This window comes from Lithobates pipiens, unplaced genomic scaffold (assembly GCF_037356315.1).
Source record: "Lithobates pipiens isolate NorthernLeopardFrog02 unplaced genomic scaffold, aLitPip1_a1.2 Scaffold_28, whole genome shotgun sequence".
Taxonomy (NCBI): domain Eukaryota; kingdom Metazoa; phylum Chordata; class Amphibia; order Anura; family Ranidae; genus Lithobates; species Lithobates pipiens.
In genome coordinates, this window is record NW_027507789.1 from 186,877,670 (window position 1) to 186,901,710 (window position 24,041).

Below are 24,041 nucleotides of genomic sequence, written 5' to 3' on the forward strand. Positions count from 1 at the left end.
CTCTTCTGGTGAAGTCATTCCTTTGTTGATTTGGATGTATGCTTTGGGTCGTTGTCACGCTGAAAGATGAAGTTCCTCTTCATAGTCAGCTTTCTAGTAGGTGAACCTGAAGGTTTTGTGCCAATATTGACTGGTATTTTGAACTGTCCATAATTCCCTCTACCTTGCCTAAGGCCCCTGTTCCAGCTGAAGAAAATTAGCCCTAAAGCATGATGCTGCCATCACCATGCTTCACTGTGGGTATGATGTTCTTTTTGTGTCAAACATATCTTTCGGAATTATGGCCAAAAATGTCATGCTTGGTTTCATCAGACCACAACACATTTTCCCACATGCTTTTGGGAGACTTGTGCAACTATATTTAAGTATATTTTTACTTTGCCTCCCTAAAAGATTTCAGTTTGTTTTTCAATTGAGTTGGACAGTTTATAGGTCACATTAAAAAGAGAAGTAAAGTTTTTTTTTTTTCCATAATCATACTTACCTAGGTGGGTGAATCTGTCCGACGCTTCTGCACTGAGAACCAAGCAATCTAACACCGCCGATTGCGTGGTTCTCTCTCTCCGCTCTGCCCCCCACGCACTCACTGGAGCACCGAGCTGTCCACAGCAGTCTCCGGCTCTCCACAGCTTGCCAAGAGGCCGAGACTGGCATCAGTCCAAGCAACTGACGGATCCAGGCTTCATTGTCATGATGATGCGGTGCCTGGACCGATTTCAGTGACGTCAGCATAGAGCAGACTTCAGTAGCTCTCTGTTGAAAACGGGTCACAGGAGTGCAAAAAGAATTGCACTCCTGTGATCCATAGGAGAAGCCCAGCCAAGAGTTAAGGCTGGACTTCTCCTTTAAAAATGTGGAAAAGGTTCTGAAAGGATTTATCTTTGTCTCGTTTTTTTACATCACATAAACCTGACATTTTAACAGGGGCGTTTACTACTGTACCTGTTCCAGCCAAGGCTCCCATTCAGCACTAGAGGCTGCCAGCTCCTAGATGTTGTGATATTTGCAGGGCAGAGCACCAATGCAGCATTTTGCACAATGATGTACTTGCCATGCAACTAGCACTGCCTAAATGCAACGGCAGGCACCAGTGCTAAATAGAAGCTTCAGCTGCGACTGACAGCAGCTCACCAGGCAGCTTACCTTTCAAGTCTCTGGATTTAAATTAAAAATGACATATAAACACTGTATGCCAAACACCTGAACTACTGTCACAGGATTTTTTTCTGGCATGTGCACCATGACAATTACTATAGAAAAATGCCCTAATCCAGTTTTAACATCCAAAGCAAAAGCAGATGCCTGTGGCAGGGCCTACCTTGTGAAGAACTATCCAGGCGGTATCTGTGGGACTCTGCAGCTCCCTCCATACACAGCTGAAATCCTGCCAAAGACAAAAATGAGAAGAGAAATGTTGATTTTCTGGTACTCCGTCCCCTCCCTCTCTGTTCCCTACACCTGTTTTGAATAATTTTCATCAGAAAACAATGGGTCCCATTTAATGCAAATTCTCAGCAAGGCCATGAATTCTTGCAGACATGGGATTTCACAGGTTTTTCTTTCCACGCCATCTCAGAAAGGCGGAATACTAAACGTGACACACACAAATGTCTGCAAACTGCTACCACCTCAGCATGTTACTCAACGTGCGTCGGATCATTCTCTACGCTGTCCTCTTCTTGGTTTGAGACAAAACATAGGAAAAAGTGAAGTGCAACTATCGTAAACAACAGACACAGAAAAAGAAAACATCTGGAGCTAAAATAAACCTGTAGTACATTGCAATTCACAACCAACTTCCACCTGGTTGTGCAAGCACAGCAAAAACTCTACACTGTACAGAAGATTATGTGGATCGTTAAAGCTATGAAGATACCTGAATGCACATTAGAATACTACTGCTCGTGGAGCTTGACAGGCTGTCGCAGGGTGGATGGATGATGCATTTGTACTCTTAAAGGGGTTGTAAAGCTTTGTTTTTTATTTTCTAAATAGGTTCCTTTAAGCTAGTGCATTGTTGGTTCACTTACCTTTTCCTTTGATTTCCCTTCTAAATGTTTTTTTTCTTTGTCTGAATTTCTCACTTCCCGTTTCTCCTCAGTAAACTTTACACCATCATCCGAGCAGTGTCTAGTCAGCCAGAACAGCTTACTGAGGAGGAACAGGAAGTGAGAAATTCAGACAAAGAAAAAAAAAAGGGAAAAAAAAACATTTAGAAGGGAAATCAAAGGAAAAGGTAAGTGAACTAACAATGTACTAGCTTAAAGGAACCCATTTTGAAAATAAAAAACAAACCTTTACAACACCTTTAAGCCACAGCTAAACAGCGAGGCTAAATGCCAATTGTGCCTGAAGCCTATAACCCGCTCTTCCTTCCGGGTTCACTAGCTTGGGATGTTTGAATAGCCGAGGGCCACGATGACTTCACTCCTGCACATACGAGCAGGAGCCCCAGCACATGCGCGCAGGAGTTCCACAGCATTCTGTGTGTCCTGAATGCAGAGCATTACTGCACATATGAGGGTAACATGACCAGCTATTGTCTTTGTCAGGGATTCTCAACCAGGGTTCCGTGGAAGCCTAGGGTTCCTCCAGAGGTTGTTAGGGGTTCCGTCAGCATTGGGCCATTTCTGCCTCTCGGATAAGTTTCAACCAACACCATTTATCTTTTTAGCTATCTGTAAGGAGGTAATTCTTCCCAATGACCACAAGTGTAAGGACCATTCTTCCCACTGACCATTACACTAATGTATCATGAGTTGTCAATTTAAAATTTTTAGCAGGGGTTCCCCGAGACTACAGAACTATTTGAAGGGTTCCTCTGTGTTGAAAAGGTTGAGAAAGGCTGGTCTATGTGAATATCTCCTAAACAGTGCACATTTAGAAAATATTCCTTATACCTACAGGTAAGCCTAATTGTAAGCTTACCTGTAGGTGCAAGTTCACCTAAGAGCGTTTACTACGGCTTTAAATGTGTGTTCATGTGTAGTTTACATTGGGTTTTTGTTCAGTCATTATACAAAGAAAAGAGGAAAATAAGAAATAAATCTCTTTCTCATGGTGCAAATAAACTAAAAAACACACAAAAGTGCCCTTTCACACCTATGCATAATGCTGTAACTTGTTGTTGGCATGCCTCATTACATGTGTGCAATTTTGTACGGAATAAAAATTTGATTGAAAATCTACTTATGTGGCTGCTTCAATTGTATAACGTTTATAAAAACTTACACAAGTTCCAAAGAATGTTATTGTGGGATTGAAGCCACGTCACTAGTTCTAAATTTTTGGAGAATTTGCCCAGGCCCAGAAAACCACCCATTATGAGGAAAAGTAAAAAACATTTATAAAATTAAGAGGCTGTCTGGATGAAATCTAAACTTTATTCATAATCCAGTATGCAATGAACCACAAAGACTTGTAATGGTCTGTTTACTTCCTTCTTACATTCCAGCCTCACTAGTTAAATAGTTTTACAAAAATAATCAAAACACCATGCTCAGCATAAATCACACAGTATATGATTTTTCCAGACAAATTCATGGTATTTTAATAAATAGACATTTCACGAGTTTGGAAATAAGCTTTACAGAATTCTGTGCCACACAAAGCAGCCAACTCTAAAAAGTGTAAAACATTGAAAGTACTACAGGCCAGACGTGTATCCTTGGACGTTTTGGTTGCACATCCACTCTTGGGTAGTTTCAGTTCTTCCTCCCCTTTTCTAATGAGAAAATGGGATTTTTGTACTCACCGTAAAATCCATTTCTCTGAGTTCATTGATGGACACAGCACCTCCTTAATCTTGACCATTGGGTTATATTGCCTCTGCAGGAGTAGGACTAGGCAGAACAAAAAAACACCTGGCTACGCCCCCATGGGCTGTCCTCAGCCAGTATATAACCTCCTCCCTGCTCTAGGTATTCAGTTTAGTAGCAAGCAGTAATAGAAGCATCAAAAAACTCCATAGGAGGGGTGGGTGCTGTCTAAGAGAAATTCATTTTACAGAGTACAAAAATTCAATTTTCTCTTCCATTCATTGACGGACACAGCGCCTCCATAATCTTGATGATTGGGACATCCAAAAGCAGTGCCAAAGAAAAATGAGGGGTGGGCAAAATAACCCAAGGCTAATCACAAGAGCCCATACCAGGACACAGGAGCCCCATCTGAAATAAAAAAAGTTTAAAGAAAAAAAAAACACCCCTTATGAGGGAACCCCCCCCTCTTAAACAGCAGCCTGCAAAACCTTGCGGCCAAAAAAAGCATCCGCAGATGACAAAATATCTACTTTATATAATTTGGTAAAGGTATGCAATGACACTTGATAACGGAAGGCCCAAGAAGTACTAAACACCCGAGTAGAATGCACCGTGACAGGGAAAGGAAAAACCCGACCCTTAATAGAATAGGCCTAAGTCACAGTCTGTCTGATCCATCTGGAAATGGGAGCCGAAGAAGTGGCCAGCCCTTTCCTTGGTCCTTGTGTAACCCAAAAAAATTGAGTCTTACCTCTGGAAGGACTCGATGGGACAGCGTAGGTAAGGGAATCTCCAGCATATTCTCGAATTAAGGTTTCTGGAGCACCAATAGCACCAAGTTTAAATCCCATGGCGGCAAAAGAAACCCGTACAGGTGGAGCAACATACCGGACTCCTTGAATGAAGGTACAAATGAAAGAGTAAGTGGCTAGGGGCTGCTGAAAGAAGACTGCCAAGGCAGACACCTGGCCCTTGATGGTGCTCAAAGCCAACTTCTGCTCAATGCCCTGTTGAAGAAAAGCTAAGATCCGAGCCACAGAAAAGGATCGAGGATGAACACCAATCGACTCACACCAAGATGTACACTTTCGCCTTCACCATAGTAGGGATCACTGGTCCTGACAGACCTCTATCTCTCAGTACCTGGCTTTCAATGACTAAGCCATTAAAAACAAACAGTTAAAAAAATTATTTAAAACTTTGCGCCAAAATATCTAATTTGTGATACAATCAAGTGCTGTTAAAAATTACCTTAGTGCTAATATAAACCTTTAAGCAAAAAGATAGTGACAGCTGCTGACCCTCATGCTAGAAAAACCTTCTAGATAAATGTGAAAAAAAATTTGTAATGAGGGGCGCTGAAAATTAAACACTAATAATACCTACCCGTTAGAACTATGGCTAAGTATACGTGCAGAAAAATATTTTTTTGGAAACAAAATACGATATGAAAAAATTGACCTATAATAACCAAATGCATCGGCGTGAAAATATTGCTATTAATCATAAAAGTCCAATCATAAATAAGTCTGAAAAAATGCAAAAAAATTTTCACATTAAAAACAGTTACTGTAAAGCTGATAGAGGCTCAGCTCTTGGTACAACTGGTCCTCTTTTAGAGGTAGCTTCCAAGGGACATTTACGACCACTAGAAGACTTTTGCCATTGGTCCTTCGTAAGCACCGCAGAAGAGAAAGGCATAGGCCCCACAGTAACACTAGAATGATTGCGGCGACTACCAGAGGAGCTTGCGAGATTGCCACGAGCCTCAGTTACTTCCCATTGAACTGAACCTTCTAAAGGGCCGACGTTTGAGAAGAAAAACGACTAACCTGGTCAGCATTCACTCCAGAGTCAGACCCAGGTAGCCCAATTTCCTGGACAGGGCTAGAGGGGACTTTAGAAAGTTTGAATCTCACCAGAACCTTTACAGGAATTATACCCACACAAGGAGACACAGAGACCCCCAAAGTGGACAAAATGTGTCCCCCTTCTTTGATACCCCCAAAAGGTTCAATTCGTGGACCCCCTTGATGCTCACGAAGGAGGTCCATGAATCAGGAAGCCAGCGAAAATGTCCCCCCACCCCAGCCATGGGTGAGGGCAGACCTTCATGCTGAAGGAGTCTTGTCAATGTATCCGAAGAAGCCTGCTCTAGGCTTACCAAACCAAGATTGCCTGGAACTTCCTGGGGAAGACTTGAGAAATCTCCTTTGAGAGGTTTCCTTTATCTGCCATCACGGGAGCCCGGAAGAATTTCTTATGGGCTGAGAAGGAAGGCCCCTGTCTGCAACGAGGCTCCATGCCTTTCCTAGATTGAGGCTGGAAGGTACTCTCTTTCTCCCTGTGACACCCTTAATGATGTCATCCAGGGTAGCCCCAAACAGGTGGTTGCCTTGAAAGGGCAGATCAATGAGATCTTTTTTAGAGGCTTGGTCTGCTAAACCAATTATTAAGCCACAGCACAGTCTAATCGCCACCGCTGAAATAGAAAGCTTGGACAGCACAGGAGCCGCATCCATGGCTGCATAACAAATATACTGTAGCCCATGGACCAACTGGTCTGGTAAATCAACATAAGCAGCAGGAACCTGCTCACTACCCAGACCTTGGCGCAAAAGCTTGGCCCATTCAGTTAGGGTCTGCGACACAAGGGCAGAGGCCAGGACTGGATGCAATGCCGACCCAGTCATAGTAAACATGCTACGTGTCACAGCCTCTGTTTTCCCATCATCCGGGTCCTTAAAAATGCCTCTACTGGGATCATGGTTGCTTTATTCAACCTGGAAACAGGAGTGTCCACCACTGGTGGGGTAGTCCACTTTCTTAAAAGTGATTCTTCAAAGGGGAAGCGAATTGAGAAATGTTTGGGGACCACAAAGGGTCATTTTGGTTGTTCCCATTCCTTATAGGTAAACCTAGCAAAATAAGGCAGATAAGGAAACATCCTAGGTGTGCGAGGCGACTTATGTGTACCAAAGGACACAGCTAAATCTGTGCCCCCTTTCAGACACATCACCCATCTCCCGCACGGCGGTAACAAGTGTGTCCACCAGCTCTTTTTCACTTGCTACTGAGACTGCAGAGGAATCATCCTCACTTTCGGACGGGTCGGGGGGGGGGGGCAAGATATTAAACCCCCCTGGACGGGCCACGTCTGTGGCGGCATCAGGCTCAGAATCAGTCCAGACAGACTGAGCAGGGGACACTTCCTCCCAGGTCTTTGTCAACGCACTACTTCCACCCGGCATACTAATGACTCAAGGACCTCAGTCAGAGCAACCATGGGAAGCTGGGGTTCCGAGGGACCTGCCACCTTCAAGAGGGGATCAGTGGGTGAGATGTGACCCTGAGGCTCCATAAGGAAGAAGACCCTGTAGTAAAAAGAAACTTTGGCACCACTAAGGGACACCCCAATGGCCAGGGCACCTATCAGCAGAGAGGGAGATGCACAAGAACCCCCAAAGACTCACCCTACCAAATGGAGGAGCACCACAATTCGGACCCAGCAACACCAATGTCAGCGTCCATTTCATATAACCTGGGACAGGAAGAGAGGTATAAGGGAGGAAGAGAAGCATAGGGGAGGAAGAGGAAGAGGAGGAGCTCTGGCATCTCCACGAGGTTCTGGCCGTCTCTAGCGTCTAGACTAAGGAGAAATGGCCGCTGTGACATCATTGGCTACACAAACATGGCTGCCATCCGGAGACCAGCCACACCAACGGAAAATGGCTGCCATAACTTCATTGGCTACACAATAATGAAACGTGTGGGATAACAAGGACCTACTTGTTATCACTTAGGGGTTAACCACTTCATAATCCGTTTGCTGCCAGCAATGCTTGATATGGCCAAGCCAAGATTGATATGCTTGCAAATCAGGATGAGCTACAGCATGTTCGCAAACCCCACGTGCAGAGCCCGCCAGGAAGTCAGCACTGTGCTGCGCTAATCACAGGCAGCGAGACATTGTCCTGATGCGCGGCTGCAGAAATCGAGAAATGTCTCACTGCCTGATTAGCGCAGCGCAGTGCCGACTTCCTGGCGTGCTCTGCACGTGGGGTGTGCGAACACGCCAGAGCTCATCCTTACTTGCAAACATTGGATACTGCTGAGCATATCTCACAAGGCTGTTGGCTAATGCACCTTTATTAAACATCTTCAATCGCTGCCAAAAGGACCCTGGGAGTGCATGTTCCTTGGCTGCTAAGAAGTCGAGACTAATCCAATTGGCTCCCTAATGCAACCTGTCCTGAGGTATTTAAAAAAAATACATTCGTTTAGTGAATAGCCTCATGTAGAGTTGCGTATTTGAGGTTAATTAAAAAAAAATGTTTCATTGCAGCTTCCCTAAAAGAAAAGATGTGTATTAATAGAAAGATTGATTACATTGACAAACCAGGTAAAAGGTTTGATTAACCGTTGATATGAATGAATAATTCTGCAAGGAGCCACAGTCTGGGGCTACACAACTACAGAAAAATAGAACAGCACTTTCTATAACTGACTTTATATTAACAAGTACAACAATTTGTGTATCTTTTATCCTTTAAATCCTCAACTTGCATATTATTCAACAGAAGTCAACACGGAGATGCAAAACGCAAGTTAAACTACACAAGAGGATTGTCTTTGGGTTGATGTTATTGTAGAATCTAGTTCTTCGGGAGCAAGTGACATCACTCTCCTTCGGAACAAACTTTTATTCACCATATGGGCAAGCTGCAAATAAGCACATCACTCCAGACGCCAATGTGAGCCATCAGCTCTGTTCTGGTACATAAAGCATGGATTGCGCTGAAGACAGATGGGTCTTTTTCCGATCACTCCTTCCTACATCTGCTCAGGGACTACTTATTCACTATTTGTTTAAGACAACATTATTGATACGTGTTCTGTCCATTGTAAGGCAAAGGCACCGATCCCTTTCCCTTTAGACTAAGAAAATTCCATTCATATTCAGAATAACATGGCTCAAACTATGCAATTTCAATGTTCTAATAAAAGAGAGTTTACCCTTGTAATGAATAAACTTATCACAGCCAAAGGAAGGCAAAAAAAATAAAAAATACTGCTCATGTTATGTACCAAGCACTGCAAGTGTGCTCAAGTTTGAAAGTCACCAGAATTTGAGTTTTCCCTTTTCAAAGTTTTTATGGAGTACAGGCATGGTACAATCATAGCAGACAAATATATATTTAAAGGCATAAACAAATGCCACTGATTTTGCATGGAATAGTAAAAGAACATGGACTGACAAAATCTATGCCGCACACACACGGCCGGATTTCCCGTCGGAATAAACTCTGAAGGTTTTTCCAATGGAGTTCCGCTGAAACTGTCTTACGTACACACGATCACACCAAAGTCTGATCGTCAAGAACACGGTGACGTACAACACGTATGACGGGACTAGAAAAAGGAAATTCAATAGCCAGTAGCCAATAGCTTCTGTCTTGTACTTGCTTCAGAGCATGCGTTGTTTTTGGTCCGTTGGAACAGCATACAGACGAGCGGTTTTCCCGATAGGAATTGGTTACGTCAGAAAGAATTCAAACGTGTTCTATTTCTAGGTCTGTCAGAATTTTTGAGAAAAAAAAAAGTCAGATGAGGCATACATACGATCGGAATATACGATGATAAGCTTCCGTGGGACTTTTTCTGTCGGACATTCCGCTCGTGTGTACGCAGCATAAAACAGCGCTCATAGCATCATGTATAATTACCAGCATAGTGATGGAAACCATCAACCAGCAGAGTGCATAGTAAACAATGAGGGTTTGGGAGGAAGGGTAAACTGAGAAACAAAAACAAAAAAAAAAAGAAAGAAAGAAAGAAAGAGGGTAGGTCTGAACTACTTACTACTTAATTTGAGTTTTATACAATTCTGTACACTCAAATTGGACATGGATTCATTATTTACCTGGGAATGAGGATGGGGGGGGGGGGTAGTTCCCTCTATAGCCTCCTTCCTAGTCACATTTCCAGGAGACTGTACTAGAGCAGATAAGTGGTCTAAATACTATCTAGGTTTGATGAAACTGAAAAGTCATAGGGAACAGTGATTTATGTAGAGACCCAGGCCAGGGGAAAGGAAAAAATGGCAATTTATTTAAAGTAAAGTACATACTGGCAGGGCACCTCAGAGGACAATACAACACTGAGCAAGTCTGGGCTTCTGGTGTGTCCCTGCACCTTAAAAAGGAAGTTGCCTCCAGGTAAGGCTGCTCTCAATGTATGCATTGTCATATATGTCCCATAGTTGGAAGCTCATAGTTGAGTTCAGGACCACACTATGGAGAAACTAGTTTCGTGCATATTTGCACATGTACGCAAAACCTCGGTCTTTGACTGAAATGGTTAGAATCCTTTTGTTTTTGTTTTTTTTCTTGCTGGTAAGTATGGTGGGGAATTCTTTATTTGTGTTGTACTGCTCCAAGAGAAGGATCCCTGGCTGGAGAAAGACTCAAAATCAGGTGTTCCCGGAAGTACAGTGCCTTGCGAAAGTATTCGGCCCCCTTGAACTTTTCAACCTTTTGCCACATTTCAGGCTTCAAACATAGATATAAAAATTTTATTTTTTGTGAAGAATCACCAACAAGTGGGACACAATTGTGAAGTGGAACGAAATCTATTGGATATTTTAAACTTTTTTAGCAAATAAAAAACTGAAAAGTGGGGCGTGCAAAATTATTCGGCCCCCTTGCGTTAATACTTTGTAGAGCCACCTTTTGCTGCGATTACAGCTGCAAGTCGCTTGGGGTATGTCTCTATCAGTTTTGCACATCGAGAGACTGAAATTCTTGCCCATTCTTCCTTGCAAAACAGCTCGAGCTCAGTGAGGTTGGATGGAGAGCGTTTGTGAACAGCAGTTTTCAGCTCTTTCCACAGATTTTCGATTGGATTCAGGTCTGGAGTTTGACTTGGCCATTCTAACACCTGGATACGTTTATTTGTGAACCATTCCTTTGTAGATTTTGCTGTATGTTTGGGATCATTGTCTTGTTGGAAGATAAATCTCCGTCCCAGTTTCAGGTCTTTTGCAGACTCCAACAGGTTTTCATCCAGAATGGTTCTGTATTTGGCTGCATCCATCTTCCCCTCAATTTTAACCATCTTCCCTGTCCCTGCTGAAGAAAAGCAGGCCCAAACCATGATGCTGCCACCACCATGTTTGACAGTGGGGATGGTGTGTTGAGGGTGATGAGCTGTGTTGCTTTAACGCCAAACATATCGTTTTGCATTGTGTGCAAAAAGTTGGATTTTGGTTTCATCTGACCAGAGCACCTTCTTCCACATGTTTGGTGTGTCTCCCAGGTGGCTTGTGGCAAGCTTTAGACGAGACTTTTTATGGATATCTTTGAGAAATGGCTTTCTTCTTGCCACTCTTCCATAAAGGCCAGATTTGTGCAGTGTACGACTGATTGTTGTCCTATGGACAGAGCTGTAGTTCTCTGCAGTTCATCCAGAGTGATCATGGGCCTCTTGGCTGCATCTCTGATCAGTCTTCTTGTCTGAGCTGAAAGTTTAGAGGGACGGCCAGGTCTTGGTAGATTTGCAATGGTCTGATACTCCTTCCATTTCAAAATGATCGCATGCACAGTGCTCCTTGGGATGTTTAAAGCTTGGGAAATCTTTTTGTATCCAAATCCGGCTTTAAACTTCTCCACAACAGTATTACGGACCTGCCTGGTGTGTTCCTTGGTCTTCATGATGCTCTCTGCGCTTTCAACAGAACCCTGAGACTATCACAGAGCAGGTGCATTTATACAGAGACTCGATTACACACAGGTGGATTCTATTTATCAACATCAGTCATTTAGTACAACATTGGATCATTCAGAGATCTTCGCTGAACTTCTGGAGTGAGTTTGCTGCACTGAAAGTAAAGGGGCCGAATAATTTTGCACGCACCACTTTTCAGTTTTTTATTTGCTAAAAAAAGTTTAAAATATCTAATAGATTTCATTCCACTTCACAATTGTGTCCCACTTGTTGGTGATTCTTCACAAAAAATTTAAATTTTATATCTTTATGTTTGAAGCCTGAAATGTGGCAAAAGGTTGAAAAGTTCAAGGGGGCCGAATACTTTCGCAAGGCACTGTATTTACACCAAACAGTAACCGTATGTCAGTGCAATAACTTCTCCGCAGGATGTGGAAATCTTGCAAAAAGATCTGAACAAATTAATGGGGTGGGTAACTACATGGCAAATGAGGTTTAATGTAGAAAAATGTAAAATAATGCATTCAGGTGGCAAAAATATGAATACAATATATAGACTGGGGGAGAACCTCAGGGGGAATCTAGGATGGATAAGGACCTGGGGGGTCCTAGTAGATGACAGGCTCAGCAACGACATGCAACTCCAAGCTGCTGCTAACAAAGCAAACAGAATATTGGCATGCATTAAAAAGGGGATTCATTTCAGAGATAAAATGATAATTCTTCCGCTCTACAAGACTCTGGTCCGGCCGCACCTAGATTATACTGTCCAGTTCTGGGCACCAGTCCTCAGGAAGGATGTATTGGAAATGGAGTGAGTACAGAGAAGAGCAACAAAGTTAATAAAGGGTCTGGAGGATATTAGTTATGAGGAAAGGTTGCGAGCACTGAACGTATTTCTCTGGAGAAGAGACGCTTGAGAGGGGATGTTATTTTCAATATACAAATACCGTACTGGTGACCCCACAAGAGGGATCAAACTTTTTTGCAGAAGGGAGTTTAACAAGACTCGTGGCCACTCATTAAAATTAGAAGAAAATAAGTTTAACCTTAAACTACGTAGAGGGTTCTTTACTGTAAGAGTGGCACGGATGTGGAATTCCCTTCTACAGGTGGTGATCTCAGCGGGGGGCATTGATAGTTTCAAAAAACTATTAGCTAAGCACCTGAACGACCGCAACGTACAGGGATATACAATGTAATACTGACATATAATCAATCAAACATAGGTTGGACTTGATGGACTTGTGTCTTTTTTCAACCTCACCAACTATGTAACTATGTACCTATGTCCCCAAGCAATGCCAGGATAATGAACAAAAGCTCTGAGCAGGTGTATTGTCTCCACTTTGTTTTTTCAGGCTAAATTTTCAGGTTTGACTGGAATGCATCTTTAAATATTTCAGAAGTAAGCTTAAAGGCATAGTCGTCATTGCAAAATCAGTATTCCTGGGCTTCCAGCAAACAACCTCTACTCACATTATGAAGCCTCAGGACAGCATGCTCCATTTATAATAAATGAAGCAAAAAAAGAAAAAAAAGTCTTCCTATTCCCACCAAAATATTCAGTGCAGAATACGTCAATGTGCCTGTGTTATGTGGTCCATCTCGTTCTGCAGTCTGTCATCTAGGAGGATGACAACTATACAGCCAGTAAGAGTGCTGACAGAGAGATTTCATACCTCGGTCTCTTGCAGTGTCTAAGGATTAAGAGTGGAAGGTCAGTATCTTCGCACTGCTCACCTGAGAATATTTTTTTTTAATTCATCCTTAAAGTGACTCTAAAGTCAAGAAATGGTTTACTCTAATGCAGGGATCTGCAATTAGCGGACCTCCAGCTGTTGCAAAACTATAAATCCCATCATGCCTCTGCCTCTGGGTGTCATGCTTGTGGCTGTCAGAGTCTTGCTATGCCTCATGGGATTTGTAGTTCTGCAACAGCTGGAGGTCCGCTAATTGCATATCCCTGCCCTAATGTATTCCCTGCATTCGGGTTAAAAAATAAATAAATAAATAATAATAAAAAAAAAAAACACACACTACCTGTAAAAGCCAACCCCTTCCTAAAACACTTTCCCGACTCCTTTCACTGCTCCACAGCTGCAGTACAATTCCCCTCATTACAGTGAGGGAAAAAAGTATTTGATCCCCTGCTGTTTTGTACATTTGCCCACTGACAAAGAAATGATTGGTCTACAATTTTAATGGTTTTAGTTTAACAATGAGAAATAGAACAAAACAATCCAGAAAAACGCATTTAAAAAAAATGTATAAATTGATTTGCATTTTAATGAGTGAAATAATTATCTGACCCCATCGCAAAACATGACTAAGACCCCTTTCACACTGGAGTGGGGGCAGAGTCGCTTTCACCCCCCCCCCCCCCCGCTAGAGGCCAAGAAAGGGTTAAAACCACCGCAAAGCACTGCTGCAGCAGCGCTATGCCGGTGGAATAGCTGCGCTACCCCACTGATTTCAATGGGCTCCTGCACCGCTCCAAAGATGCTGCTAGCAGGACTGTTTCTGTGTCAGAGGCGCAGTGGCGGAGGACTGTGTCCCAACTCCCAAATGAATGGAAGCAAGCAAACATTCATTGATGGGCGCTAGTGAAGCTGCATTTGATGGGCACTTCATTAAAAAGGTGGGGTAAACATGGGCAGGGCAAAGGGGGTGGAATCAGGGTGGAGCCGGAGGGGGGGCAGCAAAATGAGGTTTCGCCTAGGGCAGTGATGGTGAACCTTGGCACCCCAGATGTTTTGGAACTACATTTCCCATGATGCTCTTGCACTCTGCAGTGTAGTTGAGCATCATGGGAAATGTAGTTCCAAAACATCTGGGGTGCCAAGGTTCACCATCACTGGCCTAGGGTGTCAAAAATCCTTGCACTGGCCCTGGGTTTAGAGGCTGTTTGGTAACTCAAACTCAGCTCCCTTCACATATTTTCTCTGGGATTAACCACTTCAGCCCCAGAAGATTTGGCTGCTCAATGACCAGGCCATTTTTTGCGATACGGCACTGCGGCGCTTTAACTGACAATTGTCTGGTCATGCAATGTTTTACCCCAAAAAAATGTACGCTCTTTTTCCCACAAATAGCTTTCTTTTGGTGGTATTTGATCATCTCTGTGTTTATTTTTTGCGCTATAAACAAAAAAAGAGCAACAATAAAAAAAAACAAAAAAAAAAAAACCACACAATATTTTGTACTTTTTGCTATAATAAATATCCACTTTTCTTTTTTCTAAAAAGCAAATTTTACGTGATGCGGGCTTTTTTTGGCCATGCCGTGACCTACCTGACCTACATACACTGACGGTAGTGACCTACGTACACTGACCTACATACACTGATCTACCTACACTGACCTGCCTGACCCACATACACTGACATTTACATACACTGTCTGACCTACCTCAGCTCAGCCGTGGTGTGCGGTGTCACAGCAGCCAGACAGTCAGTCCTCAGAGGAGGAGGAGGAGGAGGAGGAGGAGGAGGAGAGGAGAACGGCCTGCCTGAGCGCTGAGTGGGGAGGTGGCCGCTTTGTAATTCACGCCTTCTGGAGCCTGCAGCGCCTATGATGGACGTCACACATCCCGCGGTCCCAGCCCTGAAGACCAGTGGGACATTCATCATATGCGTTGCAGGCTCCAGAAGGCGGGACCTGCTATGGAACTCGGCTGCTCTCCGCCACACTCGGGATCAGATCAGTCCCGGCACTCGTCGCTCATGGCCAACAATGGAGAGCTGCATGCCTGAGACTCAGGGCTTTTTCGGGGTCACATTCGGGGCTTTAGCCGCCCCCTCCCGATGCCCCTGCCTACAAACATGAGCGGAGGCCCACCTCTACACTATTAATAAATACTTAGACATTTAGGAATATCTGCTTAAGTGTTGAAAGTTTAGAAGTAATAATAAAGTAAAAATAGAAGATTAAGAAAAAGAAATAATAATTATTAAGGACTTAACAGCATCATAGAGAAATCCCCTCAAGCCCCAACAAAGCCGCATCTGATTTTTATTTACATTTACAGAGTGAACGCACATTCCAGGAAGGAACGCAATTAGATTTCACATGCATGAAATCCATTAAGACAAAACAAAACTTACTATACCAAGTAAGTTGGGCTGGCAACAGATGCTGTTCAAGGCAGCCAGAGAGGCACAAAGACATCACTGCTCAGCAATTTCCAGCCCTAATCTCTCTATGGAGGAAGAGAAATGAGGACTGCTGCTATGTTTTACATGACATACCAAGCTCTCAAAACACAGGATAAGGCAACAATTTCAGGACTTTTTTGGAACAATCAGCACTAATTTGCAAACTAAACTCTACAATTCAAGCACTGACAAATGTTTACAAAGACCCTGAAAGCAGATAAGAGAACTTTGGTTCCATTACACGTCCCTTCTTTTCTTGCTACAAAACATCTGGCACAATTTACTCCCTTTCCTTTCATAAAAGGCAAACGTAATTCCAAACTTTCATGATAAATGTAAGGAGGGCAGCTTCGGTGTGAAACGAACAGATGCATCTCACATTGGTCTACAAGGACTACATATAGTTGGGGATGGTTCAGATCAACACAAGTAACAAAAGGAAAATTCCAATGAGAGTAAAAGCATCAGCAAAGTATATTTATATTATATTAAAGTGGTTGTAAACCCTTACAAACCACTTTGACCTACAGGTATGCCTAGATTAAGGCTTACCTGTAGGTCCAAGAAATATCTCCTAAACCTACACGGTTTAGGAGATATTTGCCAAAATACAGGCACTGAGCGCGCCGCTGTCAATGGTGATATGCCGCAAGTGGCGGCTCCCGTGCGCATGCGCAGGAGTGACGTCATCGCAGCTTTGTCGAATGACAGCGGCGGATCGGCAAGACCCACGAGAAGATGGATGCTCCGGACTACAGGGGACAGCGGTGACTTCGCTGGATCCTGTGTCAGGTAAGTGACACATAATGGACTACTATGTGATGCACAGTAGTCCATTATGCTTTACCTTTGCAGGGAATCAAAGAGGAAGAAAACCCATCAGGGTTTACTTCCTCTTTAAAATTTAGACTATGGGCATCGCTACTGTATGTTAAGGAGAAAAAAAAAGCATCTACTAAAGCCTTTCTAATGGAACCCACTCACACTGAACTTGTTCAGAAATGCCTTTGGCTAAGAAATATCCAAAAAGGTAAAAAAAAAAAAAAAAAAAAAAAAATTCAATACCAGGCACTTTCGCCCCTTCCTGCCCAGGCCAAGTTTGAGCTTTGAGTGCTGTCGCACTTTGAATGACAATTGTGCGGTCATACATCACTGTACCCAAACTAAATTTTTTATCATTTTCTTAGCACAATTAGAGCTTTATTTTGGTGGTATTTGATCACCTCTGTGGTTTTTATTTTTTGCTAAACTAAAAAAGACCAATATATTTGAAAAAATAAAAGTTTTTCTTAGTTTCTTATAAAATTTTGTTTTCTCCTTCACGGACAGGCACTGATACACACGAACACACAATTGTCAGTTAAAGAAACAGTGCTGAATTGCAAAAAAAGCTCTGGTCTTTGGCCAGCCAAATGGTCCGGGGCTTAAGTGGTTAACAAGGGGGCACCCAGATCCCAGTCTCCACCCTATGCAAATGAGTATGGGGCACTCGCTTGTCTTCCCCCCATTTCCTGACCTGCCGGGCTACGTGCTCTGATAAGGGTCTGGTATGGATTGGAGGGGCTACGCAGTTTTTTCTTTGCCGTGGCGTTCCCCTTAAAATCTGTATCTGATCCGAAGGGTCTGGTATGGTCCTCCGGAAGATTCATACCAGACAAAGTCGGATCCCGTTGCAGTCGCATGGAAGTCAGACATGAAGTCGCAGGTCAAAGTTGGATCAGAAGTCGTGCAACTTGCTTGTCGGAATAGTGTGAACATAGCCTAAATCCTTGCCTATGTTCCTGTTAAGCTGGTGTCCTAACCGATGTTGCAGATTTTCAGTTTCAAGGTGGCTTTTTCTCTCTTACATGCAGGGATTAGAGCTGTGTCTCCTTGCACTGTGTGTATGAGTAGAAACACATATTAGAGCTGCACAATTAATCGTAAAAAAAAAAAAAAAAAAACGTGATCTCGATTCAACCCCTTTGACATCTCTATTGCAGAGTTTGCCAATTCTTTCATATAACAAGTGGAGATACTTCTCTACACTCTAAGCTGCAGAAATAAAATATCTGGGCAGTCTGCCAAGTTTTTAATATGAAACAATGCAACTAAGCTTCCTTCTTAGATCAAAGGGATAAACTTCTGTGTGTAAAGAAAAAAACTGGGCAGTCTGCCAAGTTTTCAACAACTGTAAATGCAGGAAGTTTAACCACTTAAAGTCTAAATCTTTTTCTGACACTTCTTTCTTAATTTAAAATCAGTATTTTTTTGCTAGAAAATTACTTGGAACCCCCAAACATATTTTAGCAGAGACCCTAGGGAATAAAATGGCAATTGCTGCAATTTTATTTCACACTGTATTTGTCTAGCAGTCTTTCAAACGCAATTTTTTTGTGAAAAAATACACTTCAATGAATAATAAAAAAAAAAAATACGAAAATGCCGCAAGAATCGTGACCCATCTTCTAAGCAAAAAAATTTGTGATTCTCGTTTTAGCCAGAATCGTGCAGCTCTAACACATATCCCATAGTCTAAGATGCCAGTAGACGTGCACGCTGAAATATTTCGTTTCGGAATTCAGTTTTCGTCCAAAAAATACATTTTTGTTACTCCCAAAATTAGTTTTTATTTTGTTTTGTTTAAAAATATATTTGTCCGAAAATCCGAAATAATTAGGGTTGAATCTGTCATTGAAGACTTATGGTGTCTGTTGAATGTTTTAAGAAGATTCGACAGAGCAGCTAAACTGTGCGACACCGCAATCGTACATTTCCGGTCGAATGTTTCGCCAACAAGCTATAGTAGAATTCTAATGTTGTATGACACTAGTAATTATATTTATTAAATATTACTACTAGTCAACAAACATTAGAATTCTTCTATAGCCTATGGGCGGAGCATTTGACCTTAAATGTCCACTCGTAGCGACTGCTTCGTCGAATCTTCATTTCAAATCTTTTCTATGTCGAATAATTTTGGACTAATAGAGTTAGGTTAGGCACATTCAACCTTTTTTTTGCTATTGTCTCGAATGTCGAATCTTTGCTCTCCGTGTTGAATAATCTTGGACTAATAGAGTTAGGTTAGGCACATTCAGCCTTTTTTTGCTATTGTCTCTATAATGTCGAATCTTTTCTCTCCACGTCAAATCTTTTCTATGTAGAATAATTTTGAATAGAGCTGAGGTTAGACACATTCGACCACAGGTTCGATGGACACAGATCGCTATTGTCAGCTTCATGTCGAATCTCCTATCTATATCGAACTGTTGCAATGAAAACGAAAATAAAGCATTTGTTTATGTCGGATCTTTCGGCTTCTTCGCAATTGTTATTGTTTGTTAAAACGATAAGGAAAATACCCAAAAATCGGACAAAAATTCATTCGGACGAAAACGAATGCACATGTCTAGATGCCAGTGCACTCCTCTCCTCCTCTAGACTGGCTTGAGACTGCACTGTCCAATGTTAACTCCCTCCTGTGATGAACAGAAGTTCAGGGATGCAGCACTGAGAGAGCAGGAGCCAGCAGCCTTGAACGTTATCACCTGCAAGTTCCAAGGTAAGAATTTTAACAGTTTACTGGGGAAGGTTTATTTTATTGTGATCAATATGTCAATTTAAAAACACAGGACGTTTAATATTAGTTGAAATTTGGGCCATTCATAAATGTTGAACAAGTAAGCCATATCACAAGTCAGCCTGCTGCAAAGTTTTCCTGTTTGACTGGAGTGGTCCCTTTTGTTACCGGAGGCAAACAAAGAATAACACCACTTTAGCTGGAGGCAAAACAACTCAGTGCCTGAAATGGAAGAGGAAAGACAAGGTCGACATGACACTTTGTTACCTGCTCGGCTGGTAGATAGACATTTAAGCTCTATCATCTTGTGTGTGATACGAATCACTCAGTTCTTGGTGATAACCTCTCTTGTAAATAGCTGCAAAGGAGCAATCATGTATCTCTTCAGTGATAAGGTCTCTCCTGTTGTGTATGCAGAGATCAAAGTGATGCATTATCCTAGGCAATCAGTGGTTTACGCTGAGCCATTGAAAACTCGGCAGGCAATTTTCTTATAAACTTTACATGCCAGCTGAAAACTGAGTGATGGATCACTATCGAATTGACACAGACAGAGATGGACACATCTCAGTGTTTTACTCATACAATTCCTTCCTATTGCAAATCTAAAATGATTACTGGGAATAAATAAATTAATAAATAAAACCGTGGTTGGCCGACATGAAAACTGTGGCTGTCTCGGTTAGCCAATAGTTAAGCCTGGACACACAAACCCATACTAAAATTAATACACGCTATGATTGTCAACTACAGTTGGGTAGGGAGATGAAAGTAGGTCTATGAGAGCACTTTACACACCGAGCAGATACCCCACAACCAACAGATATAGATAAACACTGATTCATTGGTGTTCTCTAATCCTGCATAAACACGATCGGAATTATAGGCAGAAAAAGGTTTGATGGTTTTCCCAACCGAATTCCGCTCAAGCTGTCTTGCCTACACACCGTCACACCAAATTCCGATAGTTTAGAACGTGGTGACGTACAACACATATGACGAGACTAGAAAAAGGAAGTTCAATAGCCGGTAGCTTCCATCTCGTAGTTGAATCTGAGCATGCGCGAGTTTTTGCACGTCGGAATTGCATACACATGATTGGAATTTCCGATAGATACGTTTTTCCGTTGGGAAAATTGAGAACATGCTCTCACATTTTTGCTGGCAGGAATTCGGCCAGCTAAATTCCGATGGAGCATACACACGGTCGCACTTTCCGATGAAAAGCTCTCATCGGTCTTTTGCTGGCCGAAATTCCGATCGTGTGTACGTGGCATTAAAATGGTTAGCACTGAGAGAGACTCCTTATTGTACAAACATTCTTGCTCAACCCAATCTAAAACCTAAAAAAAATAATTTACAACAAAGCCTTATAGGTTATGTATGCATTAGCATTTTCCTTGGGTGTTACCAAACACATAAAACATTGTAGTCTTCACTACTTTTACTATAGTCTTTATATGGATTATATGCGACTGTTGTAATATTTATCACATCCCATTTATTTTACTTGTTATAGGCCCACCCAAAACCTAAAACCCCAAAAAAATAAAAAAAATACAAATAAGAAAAAACCTAAAGCCAACAGATAGGAAAAAAGAAAATGGTTTCATCTTCAATGACATGGGTGGCCGAAAAAATAAAAAAAAAATTGTATAAAAACGACTTCTGGAATAAGGAGAATCTCAAACCGCCAGTGCCTAGACTACAACATTTATTATGGCTCTATAACACTTAAAAAACAAACCAATGACCAGAAGTAAGGTCTGAAAAGAGACAACATTGCCAGCTTTTATTGACCCATTTAGAAAATGAGACCATTAACTCAAAAGCCTTTAACCGGGATTGTCAGCATATTTGAGAACACATCACGTGACCAATCAGAGAATAAAGTTATTGATTGCAGTGGTTACCAGGACCTCGTTAATTTTTTCCTCCCTGAACATTCCATGCATCAACAGTATAAGAAAAATAAAAAGTGGACATGGGCTCATTGTGCTAATCACTGGGCACAGTTAGAGAGGTTCCGAACCTTCTAACTTCATATGCTGCACACATATGCCACAGTCCTTAGACCCCTTTCACACTGGGGTGCTTTGCACGTGATACATCGCTAAAAATATCACCTGCAAAGCGCCTTGAAAGAGCCGCTACATTCACTCAGGTGTGAAAGCCCGAGGGCTTTCACACGGGAACAGTGTGCTGACAGGATGGTAAAAAAAGTCATGCTAGCAGCATCTTTGGAGTGGTGACGGAGCGGTGTCTATACCGCTCCTGCCCATTGAAATCAATGGGGCAGTGCGGCTATATGGGTGGTTTTAACCCTTTTTGTCCACTAGCGGGGGCTAAAATTGGCCCGCTAGCGGACAAATACCTCCGCAAATACGTCAAAAAAAGCGCCGCTAAAAATAGCGGTACTTTATCCCTGACGTCGCCCCCGCCCCAGTGTGAAAGGGGCCTTATACACTACAAAATATTCCTAAATTACTGTGTCACAAATGACAGTCTCACACAGTCTGATGAAAAAGGATAATTTAAAAAAATTTAACGTCTATATTGCAGATGCTTTTTTGCACACACAATGTATACAGAGAGCTAACACTTTGTCTGATCCTATCTTAAAGAAGAGCTTCATGGTCACAAGATATTTGAATACTTATCCCAACTTACTCATAGTAAGGAGTCAACTAGGAGCTTTGTGGTGTCATTGGTTAGGAAGGGGCATATTTTGAAGATGTTGCAGAGGTCGAGGCAGCAAGATTTGGAAAGTGTTTGGACATGCGGCCAAAAGGATAGTTCAGAGTCCAGGCTACACCTAGAACCTTGACATGCGGGGACGGGGTGATAGTAGTGCCATTGATCTGGACAGAGAAATCGGGGAAGAGGCAGGTGGGGGGGGGGGGGGGGGGGGAGGAAAAATCATGAGCTCAGTTTTGGATAGATTGAGTTTGAGAAAGTGGTTTGACATCCAGGCTATACCTTGTATGTGGTGCAGCAGGTGGGGACCCATCGAAGGGTCCTCCAGTGGCTGGTGTGAGCCTGGTGTGGGGACAGTAGCTGGCAGAGCAGACCAGAAGCTGTGGCCTGGCAGGAGACCAGGTGGTTGAGGCCCACTGATCTATAGTATTCCAACAACCTATACCGCAATCTTTAACCAATATTACAACCCCATATAAAACAACTTCCATTTTAACTGCCAGTCTTGACTAAGGCAGGCCATACACGGGTCAATATTTGAAAGAAGTTTCTTTTGAAAAAGGCATCTAAGAATTTTCATTCGTATTTCGCACCATTAGTGGGCTGCAGCAAAAGCCAATTTTCGTGCAGCAATCAAATTTGGGTAATTGGACATGTTGGAATTTTTTTGAAAAACAAATGATTTTTCAATCAATGATGGGAGAATCGTGTGAGAAATGTAAAATCGAAAAAGAAATGCGCATGTGCAAGAAAAGAAAATTCCCAGCCACGAAAATTATTTTCTGTAGCAACACGAGGTGAAATTGAAGGCTTGGTTGGCCAAATTTCTAAAACAATGGTGGCATCATTGGATCACAAAACTGACGTATTTTCTGATTTTCAAAAGAAAATGCTTTCGAAATTCGACCATGTATGGCCAGCCTAAGAATGTGCAAAGTTGACAAAAAAAAATAAAACACAAATCCATATGTAAATAAAGGGGAACATAGAAAGATGTGCCAACAATGTAACTGACAACATATGATTCACAGAGTACATAATACACAGAAACAAAAAACAAAGCTTTGCCGTACACAAATCGTAACCAATAGAAATCACAGTAAAAGCAAGCAAGAAACTAAATGCTGCAGACAGATTAACTGTAAAAAGTCCACCAACCTCTCTTTAAAGTTTCAGCATAAATCGAGGGTGCCAACAACCACCTCACAGTCCCCTGACCCCTTGCTCCAGTCCTTTTTAAATCCCCGACTCTCGCTCCGTCTAATTTGCTGCTGAAAGGGAATACAGAGTGCAGTCCATGACGAAGCAATGTTGTGAAAAGAGGTCCGGCTGCAACGTTTACTCAACTCAAAGTGAAACGTGAGACTGCTACACTTTTTTTCTGAAACAAGTTGTGGCTGCCTGGCTAATTCTGACAGAAATAAACCAGAGTTGCAAGTTCTGTCATTCTGCCCTAAGTATATCCCTTGCAGGACTCTGAAAGGGCCGGTGCTCATGAAATAAAAGATGACACAATCCTTTTGTCCTAGAACACTAAGGTAAACAAAGGATATAAACATGGCCAATAATCATAATTTCAGAGTCAAAGCTTTAATTATAGGGCAACTTAAGGTTCCTATTAGATTAGTACCGAATAGATAGGCCTGTCAGTTTTTTAGGCAAAGCTGATCAGACCACCCATTGCCATCTATGGAGCGGCGGATGTCAACAGACATGTGTCCACCGACACCCGCGGACATCTGATCCAATCCGGTCCGTTAAAAGCAGCGATTCCCAACTGTCTGGTGGATCGGCTCAGATGACAGAAGGATGGAAACAGGCAGGTGGTTCGTTTCCATCTGACCGCCCATAGAGGAAAGCAGGCTGTGTCCGTGTCTGCTGTGCATCAGCACAGCAGACACGGTCCTGTCATCGGCCTGCTCAACGGGGATCAGCGGAGAGATCCCCCACAGAGGAGGCAGATCTGCTGGGGACTCCGCCAGTGTGAAAGAGGCCTAAGGTTTTTCTTTTCTTTAGCTAGTGTTTTATGGTCGGGTTAGAGTACATCAAAGCTTTTTCAGTGCAGACCTTTAGAATAAACTTATTAGTACCTCTAAACAGGACTATATGCTCTAGTACAACCATTAACCAGGGTTCAGT

At 42.4% G+C, this 24,041-nt stretch overlaps 1 protein-coding gene across 5 annotated transcripts in view; it reads right to left on the reverse strand.

Annotated features, from left to right (window-relative positions):
• TANC2 (tetratricopeptide repeat, ankyrin repeat and coiled-coil containing 2) overlaps window positions 1-24,041 on the reverse strand; it is a 703,225-nt gene that overhangs the window by 480,993 nt on the left and 198,191 nt on the right. For 4 of the 5 annotated variants that reach the window (XM_077460125.1, XM_077460129.1, XM_077460128.1 and 1 more), the window contains exon 2: window positions 1,319-1,384. The gene's annotated coding sequence lies outside the window, so the exon portion shown is untranslated. Of the gene's footprint in view, window positions 1-1,318; window positions 1,385-23,060; window positions 23,195-24,041 lie in introns of those variants that run through there. The other variant, XM_077460127.1, reaches the window with a different exon arrangement.